Below are 11755 nucleotides of genomic sequence, written 5' to 3' on the forward strand. Positions count from 1 at the left end.
CTCTTCTGTAGTGTTTTTCCCATTGATTTTATTATATTAGATTGTGTACATTTTTGAGAAAATGATAGTCCATTTTCTGCCCTTCCCTCTAAATAACTTGAATCCTTTCAGCTGACCCTAGAATTGTTTATTCATGTTTCAGGGAATACCTCCAAAATACCTTCAAGTTTTCTCATGCCACGACCATGGTGTTCAAAACTACTTTCTATCAAGACTCAAATGAGTGCAGACCTTTTCAGATGAGTTTTTAATAAATGAACATTTGCGTCTTGTGGTCTGTTATTACCTGTGTATTTGCACAGGTGTATTTCCATTGAGACAGTCTTTTTCATTGTGTATAGTTTAGTGATTACCAAAGTTACCATTTAACTTTATTCTATTTACTTATACAATGTAAATGGAATCCTAATCTGACTTTCATTCTCTCAGAATGATTTTTGCATGTAATGTGATCTTTCTGAAAAAAGGAACCCTCTATTAATTGTGCATGCCTTTCCTTCAATTGTCTCTTTCTCTCCAATATTATTATCATCCCATGTGTTTTCATATCATATTTTTGAAATTTCAGAATGTTAAGATTTCCTAAGAGAAAGGCAATTATGTAATGTTTTTAATCATCTGAAAAACTTACCTCTCTAGAGATAAATCAGGCTGAGTTGTTTTTACATCAAATCTGATGACAAACTTGGAATCATTTATGTATTTTTAAATTCACTTTTTGTGATATTATTATGATTTATTTTCTCACGGAATTTACTATTCACTTCAATAAGACCAAGTGCACTTTCTAGTCCACAAACATTGGCATAATATTCAAGGATTAATCCTTCCTGAGGCACCTCAGCAAATGTATGTGAACTTTATAGATGATGGTGCTTCTCTTGAAACTTTATCTAATTCTTGATAGTTCCTATTATTTTTTTAATAACCAGTTGCATTATTGCTCTTTTTCTACTTGGACTTGTGATTTGTTAAATTATTTTTTCTGCTGATTTTATAGCAGTTTTGAGGAAAATACTTGACAGAATAATAATTTAAAAAAGTAATCCTAAATCTCTATTTTAATGTATTTCATTTTTGATAAGTTCAATTAACAGAGGGGGCAATCTTTTTGACTTTTATTCCAGAATTTATGATGATTAATTTCAGTGGATTCTTTAAGGCTTTTTGGTTTTGTTGGTTGATTATTTCGTCTTCATATGAATTATTGTTTCATTATTCTTTGGTAACATAGCTTTTCTTTTTTTTTTTTTTTTAATAATCTGTTATTTACAAAGCAACTCTCTCTGAATGGTTTTGTTTATCTCTTTTATATGTCTTTATTTGACATCAAGCTTTATTATAATCATAATGGGTAGGAGAAGCCATGTAGCTAACAAGTATTTTGTTTCAGAAGCCATCAAAAGTTATCTGTGTTGACTGTGAATTTATGACACAGGGCCATAATAACAATTCCGCAAGAAAAACATCTTCAAATAAGAATGAAATAATACACTGAATTTCACATTACGAAGGGTGTGTGTGTATGTGTGTGTGTGTGTGTGTGTATTTAGAAAGTTTTGAATTTTTTTTATCTCAAGTCATTCTTTTTGACAAAATCACAGAGTATTTTCTGTAGTAAATATTATTTCAGAAGGTAAAAATTGTGATACAAATGCATTAACACACATACAAAGAGAGGCAATTTTATAACAGTTTTTATCCAGTTTTCTGGATAAGATTATGACTTTCAACATTTTTTCTTGTTCCGATGATTTTTACTAAATTTTTAGAATTTTATCTTTTTGAAATCAATTGCGTACTTTTTTACTCTGTTCCTCTTATCTTGTGTCATTGTGTGACGTTTTTCAGTATGCATATGATAAAATATTAATTTGTGAAATTCCCCAGAGACCATTTTAAGATACTGAGTGAGGTTTAGAAAATCAAAATAAGTGACTCTGTCTCTTAGGAGTAGATTTAGAAGTTATATATCCTTGGAATTACTGTAATATGAGTCAGATAGCAGAAAACTATGTGAATGTTAAGTAACTGAAGAAAATGCTCATGATTTCTCAAACATTTGTCCCTTTCGCATGCCCTGGTCCAAATATTGCAAGTATAAGTTACTCGCTTTGCTAATGAATGGAATATGATTTCAAATATAAAATTAAATATGAAATTTTACATCAAGAACTAAATAAACCATTAATAAAAATTATTTATGAATATGTCACTCTATCTAAACATACCAAGTAAAAATTAATAACTCAGTACTGAGTGTTATAATTAAAATATATACTTCCATTTGCAGGAATACTTCTGTATATTTGTGAGTGTGTATGTGTGTGTATATATAAATGCGTTTTCCTATACAGAAAAAAAAAGTTATTCTCTGGCTAAATTTACCCATCATCCGTGAATTCAACAGGTATTAATAGATAGCCTACTATGTGTCAGACCCTGCTCCAAGAGCCAAGGATAAAGTAAACCTACGGTTTGTATTCAATCCGGTAAGGAAGGCAGATAATGAACAAATACCCAAAGAGGTCATTTCACATGGAGATATATTGCATGAGGGAAACAGGTAGAATTCCGGAATGGTTAGTAAGGTCAGACTGGCAAATACTTTCTGAGTGGATGACACCTACTTCAGAGCTGAACATTAAAGAAGAGCTTGTACACAGAGAGTTAGGGAAGTAATTTTCCAGACATGTGAAAAGTGCATGCAAAGGTCTTAATATCAGACAGAGGTTGCCAAGTTCTAAGAACAGATAAAAACATTAGTGTTAGGTGAAGACTGGGTAAGTAGATCAAAGGACGATGAGAGCATTTCTTGCAGTGCAAAGAGAGGGCACAGGATTTTAAGCAAAGGAGCCATGTGATATAATATATAAATGAAAATATCACTTTGACCAATATGACCATATGAATTTTGTAGGTGAATTACTGGAAATTTGTAGACCAGTTAGAAGGGCAACAAAAGAGTTCAACTGATAAATGATGGGGGTTGGCTTCATGCCTTAGCGAAAGAAAAAAAAAACAGGAACATGGGGATTTCATAGATACATTGATCAGAACTTGCTGAAAGACTGTTGTGTAAGTGGAGAAGAATAGAAAACAAGGTTTCCTAATTGTATAATTTGGTCAGCTGGGTACCCATGAATGTAGATTCCTTATGTGAGAAAGACTGAAAGAGACGCATGTTATGTAGACATGGGAATTGAGTTTTTACTTAGCACACAAACATTTAGAAATCCTGGTGACACACAGCCAGCAATAAAGTCCCATTTAACCACCCTGACATTCATGTTACTGTATGTAGAAAACACAGGTTTTGCTGTAAGGGCAAATTTAGTTTGAAGCTTATCAGTTACATAATCTTGGGCAATGTATTCAAATTCTATAAGTTTTGTATTCCTTGACTATAATAAATATGCCTATCTTATAAATTTGCTAAATGCATACATGAAAAATATATGTATTTTACACATGTGTGCATCCAGTTAATTACAGTTTAATTATTTGACCATTAATTGAATATATTAAAGTGTATTGTAAATCAGATGTTCAGCAAAATAATTAGCACAAAAACTTGGTCTTTTTATCAACATTTTCAAAAATACTATTTTAAGTTAACAGTTGTAAATAACATTGTCCTGGATATATGGAAATTGATAAACACAATGAAGAATTTTAAAATCCATTTTTTAATTTTACTTATTTTGAGAGAGAGAGAGAAAGCAGGGAAGGGGCAGAGGGAGAAGGAGGGGGCGAGAGAACCCAAAGCAGGCTCCTAGTTCAGTGCAGAGCTTGAGGTGGGGCTCGATCTCACAACCATGAGATCCTGACCTGAGCCAAAATTAAGTAGGATGCTTAACCAACCGAGCCACTCGGGTGCCCCAACACTGTGAACAATTTTAAAAGCACATCTTGGATCATTTCTCCCACTGGTTTTCCTTCAGAATTCTATAATGACATTTTGGGGGAAATTTAAATAAATTCAAGAGGTACATATTTGAAAAATTGGTATGGATAAAGAATAAGGAAGAAAGACTGTCTGGATAGATACGGTGACTGAAAAGTGGAAAGAATCAGAATTCAGTCTAAATTATTGAAGCGATTGGTTGGTTTTTGTTTGTTTTCTTGCTTTGATAGAAATGGAGGTTTGTAGGGAAGCTGTTCTTGGGCAATAAAAAAAATAAAAGGCTTAGTGTTAGACAGGTTGACTATGAAGCATCTATGTGGAAACATGCTTATGGCTATGTGGAAATACTCTAGATGTGGGACAGGAGACCTCACTGAGTAGTTAGGTCTATATTTGAGATTAAGTTCCTAGAATTATTGACTGTTTAGCAAAAATTTGAAACTTTAATACTTCGTGAAATTCAGGTATTGTTCCACCCCCCCCCCCAACAAAACCCATCCTGGGAGTCTCACAACAAACATTTGCAAAATGTTTATTTAAAATTTGGTGATAGTTTATTTCATGCACAATTTACTCTTGGATTCTTCAGTCAATACAAATAAAAGAAATAATCATTTTTCTATATACTACACTATATTTATTTATTGCCAATTATCCTTCCAGGCTTTTCTAATACAAACTGTACTCCATTTTTAATTACTCATCTTCCCTAATTACCCGTCCTCACAAAATTTTCATTCCCTCCATTGAATGGACTATTGTCATTTCCCTTTGCTCCATGACCCCTTAGAACCAGAAATTCAGTCTTTTTCCAGGCAATGACCTTATCTGTTTTGTAAAATACAGCAAATCAGGTAGAAGTTGTTTGATAAATATTTGCTAAGTATATTGAATAAATGAATGAATTTCAAATGTTCTAGTAAAACGATACACCAATCATAATTTCCATTCTTAGGCATTCTAAATTCCAATAACCTTTATATCTACTTAATTTTAGCACCTTTACTCTTGCTATAGTTTTGCAACTTGTTAAAATGTAAAAGCTGTATGGCATTACTGGTGCTAAATCTGAAAGATTGGAAACCAATAGAAGCTCACAGAAAACAAGTTGAGTAACTGTACTTTTGCATTAATGTCTGTCTTTACAACCTAATAAACAAAAATAAGCTTTACTGACTATTCTCAATCAGATTTATATTTTTAGAAAACAGTGTTTTCTAGAGTAAGCCATTGCAATTTAAGAGTTTTATTAAGAATACAAGTAATTTGATTATGAATATTCTGTAAGTGAAAAGAATTATGTTGCTTAACTTTACAAGAAACTTCTAGAAATGTAATGCAACTCTTTATCAAAATTGATATCAATATAGAATTGACTTGATAAGGATTACTTGCACTGCCATTAATAATCCTAACTCATAGATATAATGCGTACACTGATCTACTTAAATATATAGATGGATAGATGTTATTACAGTAGCAAATTATGGTGAGTACCACTCTTCTTCTTTAACCAGGTACTACACGGAAGGTTTTCTATGATAGATTCATTGTACACTATGGCTAGGGCAATTCAATTATTAAAATTTTAAATTAAACATTTCTCCTGATATATGAGTAGTTACTAAATTATGTCATGATTTGCTTTACCATACTAGTTACGTAATTTTGTTTGAGGTTTGATATCACTGAGTGTAGACCTCCTTGTCTTAAAATTTATTAATGTTTATTTTATTTTGAGAGAGAGATAAAGCAAACAGGAGACCGGGGACAGAGGATCCCAAGCAGGCTCTGTGCTGTTTCAGTGCAGAGCTTGAGGAGGGGCTGGAAATCACAAACTGTGAGATCATGACCTGAGCCAAAATCAAGAGTCAGACACTTAACCAACTGAGCTACTCAGGCGCCCCAAACTTCTATGTCTTAAATGTGGACACTAATTTCATTTTCATGAGCTATATGAAAGGATATAAGGTTCACAGTAAGCATACAAGTATATGTAATCAGAACTCTATTATTGGCACTTATAATTATTATTAACCAGAACTCCTATTTATCGAATGACTCTGAATGATTGCCCCATATTTTTTTCTATTCCTAGCAGCCTCACCTTCAATTAACCCTTTTTATGAAAGAAAAGATCGAGGTTGCGAGAGATTGAGCAATTTTTCAGTAGCTATGTGAAATAGTATTCAAATCAAAGGCTTTGAACTACAGAATTGTTCTTTCTTCCATGTAATTTAATTTACTGACAGTAGGATATCTGCGTGTCTTCTTTCACGTTTTTATTAATTCTAACTTGGGCTTGAGAAATCCATTCCCATTACTTCCTCCAGGATTTTATTATGTGATCTCCCACATTGCTGTTTTCAACTTCTCTTGCCTTAGTATTTTTTTAAATGTGGACTTAAATTAATTTCATATCTATCACCAATTTTGTGTCTTTTGACAAGAAGTTATATTGAATTCTGAAAAAAAAAACCAGTTAATAATAGAGGGCAAACAGGAATACCTTAATCTTCATTTATTATTATTAATTTTGTGTTTCCTTGAACTTTGAATTCATTGTTCCTTCAAGTGCAGAGTTCTTATGAGATGGCTGTATTGTTTGGGTGGAACAGAGATGCTGTGATCAGTGAGTTTTGTGTGGTTTGTTTAATTGCTTTTCATGCTAGCTGCCATGCTTTTCCCTTCTGAGAATCTCCTAATCTTCCTGTTATACAAAGCAAGGCTCTTGGTTATATTCCCTGCTTCTGTCATATAATAGTATTGAAATTGTACTGTCTTGTTCATTAAATGTGACCATTTCATATATTGAATGTCTAAATAATATTATAGTAATAAAATTCAAACTAACTTCTTTCAGAGCTAACTAAGTCAGTCACTTCAAAAATGGCAATTATGAGGGCGCCTGTGTGGCTCAGTCGGTTAAGCATCCAACTCTTGATTTCAACTCAGGTCATGATCTCAGGGTCCTGAGATTGAGACCCTCATTGCACTCTGTGCTGACAGCACTGGGCCTGCTTGGGTTCTCTCTCCTTTCTCTCTGCTTCTTACCACATTCTCTCTCTTTCTCAAAATATATAAATAATTGTAAACAGAAATAGAGAAAATGGCAATTATGTATCTATCTATATATTTTAAGAAAGAATGAAAGTGTATGTGCTTAACACAGGATTATCATTCCGATATATAGCAAATATTAATGCACTTTTAGAGACTAACTATAGAAATATCATATATTTCATAAACATAAAACACTATACTTATGGCTGTATTGTATCAGAAATGATAAAGTATTCAAGAAATAGGCTTAGCTTTCTGATTTGTTACCTGTTTAGACTGCCCAGTAAGATAGCATATAACATAATAGGCATATGTGTCTATTGAATATTTAAAATGTGGCTAGCACAACTAACAGAATTTTTAACTTTAGTTCATTTGAATTAATGTAATATTAATTATTAATTAATAATTTATTATTAAATATTTATATATGCTGAAATAATATAATATTTTAAATTAAAGACAATTGTTTTGCTAGAACTATATTTCACTCTGTTGAAAAGTTAATGTTCAAATTGAAATGTTCTGTAAATTAAAATATACATGGATTTTCAATTCCTAGTATGAAAAACAGAATGAAAACTCTCATTAAGAATATTTTTTATTGACTGTATGTTGAAACGATAATGTTTTGGATAGAGGTATTAAAGTAAGATGTATTATCATGATTAATTTTACCTGCTATATTTTTATAGTGTGGCTGCTAGAAAGTTTAAAACTGTAAGTATCGTTTGTACTATCTTTGTATCTGACAGATATCATTGATATAAAGACAACATTGATAAGTCATTCCCCCACTTGCCCCAGTTGGATTCCTTAAGGCTATATGTTTATATGAAAAAAAAAAAAGTAGTATCTGAAAATTATCTTTTGGCCCCTTTATCTGCTAGTAATTTACTAAAAAATTCAAAACCCTGTAGTCAAAAAAAATGTACAAACTAATAAATGTCTACTTTGTCATGTGGGTTGAGTCCTTCCCTCTGTTTGCTTGAACAATATGGCGAACATGGACTAACGACCCTTCATTACCAGCTGGCCTGTGCCTTTAGAAACACGGGCACGCAGTGGATATAAAGGTTGGATAACTTTTAATTTGAGTAATGAATGAACTTTTTAAAATTAGTAATAAAAGGGACGCCTGGGTGGCTCAGTCAGTTAAGTGTCTGACTTTAGCTCAGGACACGATCTCACCCTTGTTGAGTTCCAGCCCTGCCTCAGGCTCTGTTCTGGCAGCGTGGAGCCCGCTTCAGATCCTCTGTCCAGGCCCACCCCATTCTCTGCCCCTCTCCCACATGCATGAACACATGCATGCACTCTCTCTCTCTCTCTCTCTCTCAAAAATAGATAAACATTTAAAAATAAAAATTAGTAAGGAAAATAATCGCATGCATATAGTCACCGAAGTGTCAGAAAAAAACATGCTTAATTGTTTCACAACATACCTTTATCCAAATTAAGCAAAAAATTATAATATAGTATTGCTGTAAATGGAAATAAAGAAAAGTTATATTCAAGTTTGAAATTATTTTCAAATAGATTATTATGGCTTTATATCAATTTTTAAAGAAATTTCAGTGTAGCTCAATGATATTTAATGAATACGGAAGGTTAAAGCAATTGATTAGTCGTATCCACTTCAATATGCTTGTGGATAAAACAGTGAATATGCCTGATTTTCTTGCCTTTTCTACAGATTTTCAGTGAGACAATAGCATTTGTAGACTAATATCTTTACCTTAATCATAATTTATTATGGTTTCTTTTTGTCAGTCGTCACTTCATTAAATAATTATCATCGTGCCAATCACATGCAGGAAACAATTTTTTTTTGGCTCTATGGACATGACCATACATGTCATTTCACCTTAAAACAAGGAACACTTAATGATTTGTTCAGCATATTTCAAACCCAAATTTCGAATGGATGAATTCGTAACTTTGATGTAACCAATGATATTTAATTTTTACATGGAATGAGATGACTAGACTTGACAGCTTTGTTAGATTTGTAGGATTGGCAACTCCGTGACTTCCTGCGACAATAAATCAGTTCAGTAACTGTATCAGTAAATTAGTGAATCCCAATGAGCTGAGAAGAGGGAAGACACGAGGGCTCGTGTACACCCGTGGCTAGCCACCCTTCAGCTCTGAGGGCCTTTCACTAGCATACAGTATGCTGCAATGCACCTTTTTTTTTTTTTAATGTATGTACGTTCTTCAAAAATGCATTGCTTAGTTTTATAAATGAATCATTGAATAGATCAAAGATGGGTGGCTTTTCAATTTTACCCACAGAAAAAAGCATTTGTCTTTAGAAGTTTATAGATTATGAGTCACCAAACAACTACCTTGCCTAATTACCTTTCTTCCATGTCACCCATAAATTATATCTATTCAGTTTCTTAATTATGTTAGCAGAAAATGGTGAAGCACCCCTATCATCTAATATGCCCCTTCGATCTAATAGGTAGAAATATATGTTTGTGTGGGTATATATATGTATGTGTGTTAAAATTTTCAGTGCCATGACTACATGAATGTCAGTCTTCATGGATATTGTGATTGAAATAGTAAATGTGTTACCTCTATAGGTGAATTTGTCGGAGAAGAATAGATCAAACACTGGGTATAGGTTGCTAGAATGTAAGAATGTAATTTCTTCTAGAACGCTGTAGTAAATTTTGTTGGAAATTAAATGTGAAATCAAAAATAATCAGAAATTGGGGTGCCTGGCTGGCTCAATCAGTAGACCATGCGACTCCTGATCTTGGGGTTGTGACTTTGAGCCCCATATTGGCTGTAGAGATTACTTAAAAATAAAATCTATAAAAAAAGATAGTCATAAATAAGAAAGGTCCTGAACCAAAATTGAGTACAGTCACTGGCTTACATTTACAGTGATTTGCTCTTACTCAGATTTATAAGTCAATATGTTATCGCCATGAATTTTTTTCCTTTGAAATAACGTAAGCTATCTTTATTTTTCTCTAAGAATAAATGCAGTGTAGTCAGTGAAAGCAAGTGCATTAGAATCAAACACCTATTTCAAGTCCTGCCTTTGCAGACACATGTTCCCCTTGAGCATGAGCATGTTACTTAATTAGTCTAGATTTAGTCTAGATTTTACCATTTCGACCTATAAAAAGAATATATATATATATATATATATATATATATATATATACACACTGCCTCTACTATCTCTTCATTTATATGCAGAGAATACTGAGATCTGAGGAAATTCTACCTGTAGAATATAAATATACATGAAAAGAGTTCCCAAAAATATAAAATACAAAGGAAATAAAAGTTCTTAGTATTTAAGTGATAGACAAGCTATATTGTAAAATCCTAAATAATTATTTCAATATGAAAAATAAATATTATTTTTCTCATAAAATTCTGCCTGTTTAACATTGTTAAAATGCTACAATTGCTTATCTTGAAAAGTCATAGTTACCTTTTCTGTCCTTTTTCTTTAACTTTCTTTTTAACTTTTCTAATTAATAAATCAACAGGTATTCATCTAATACCACCTTTATGATCTCTGGGTTGTATTGAATGAAGTGTACAAAAGGAGGCAATGAATAAAGAGCACAATTTATGTATATTATGGTGTTGTTTTCCACTCTCAGGAGAATCTTCTTTTTTTTCTGTAAAAATGTTTTGGCAAATACAAGTATCAATAATTCTCTACAATAAATTTTATCAATATAGTTTTGAAAAAATAAATGGATTAAGACTTGGTTTCAATTTTATATAATAGTGGCATTTTTATTTAGAACCATATATGTTGGATATTTGACTGTTCATTACTGTGGAAATAATTAATAGCTTTTGTTACTGTCTGTCCGCGGAAATTGATGTGATAGCACATCATTGCAGAGCTTTAAAATGATAGGCATTATAAATGAAACTGCTTCACATTCAAGGGATATTGGTGATAAAAAATGGCTCAGTGATGGGAAGTTTATAAAACCATGTTTGTTCCTACTGTGAATAAGGAGAGGGAAGCTCACAGAGAACCCCTGGGTTTTACTCCTCAGTGTAACAGAGCAAACTGTGCAATTATTATCCATGATGGATTTAAATGTGCTTGTCCTCCTACAATGTAAACCAAATTTAGACAATGCAAAGCTCTGTGAATTGATACAATAGGATTAAATCTATAAAATTTGTTAGTGGAAGTTCAACAGCTCATTATGCTTGATATTAATAGAATGTTTCCCATGAAATAGAAATAATGATTGATTACAACAATATTTATATGTGTAAGCACTCACATAGCTCTGTTATATGTCTAAACTACTATAAGTATTTCATATATACTGGTGCATTTTATGCTCACAACAACTTTATAATGTAGAAACTATTAATATTGCCATGCTTTTAGATAAAGCCAAGGGATAAACGCAATCGGGCTCCAAAGTCTATTCACCCAACTACCACACCACGATTTAGGATCTGCCTGCAATGTGTCAGTCTCTTGATCTACATGAGATGGAATCATATTCATGCTTATGGCACGGTGGGCAAACTATGTCCAGTGGGCCAAATTCTCACATCCATTCGTTTATGGCTGTGGAGACCTATGATGGCTACAACTAAGACCGTTCCCCACAAAGCCAATGGTATTTACCATCTTGTCCTTTACAGAAAAAGTTTGCTGGTTCCTCAACTGGAGGACTCAAAGAGCAATTAAGCATGTAACTGTGGCAGAAGAGACACAAAACCTCTGACATGCCAAAATGTGCAATGCATGAGTAAGGTTAATACACACACACA

This window comes from Panthera tigris, chromosome A1, assembly GCF_018350195.1.
Source record: "Panthera tigris isolate Pti1 chromosome A1, P.tigris_Pti1_mat1.1, whole genome shotgun sequence".
Lineage (NCBI taxonomy): Eukaryota > Metazoa > Chordata > Mammalia > Carnivora > Felidae > Panthera > Panthera tigris.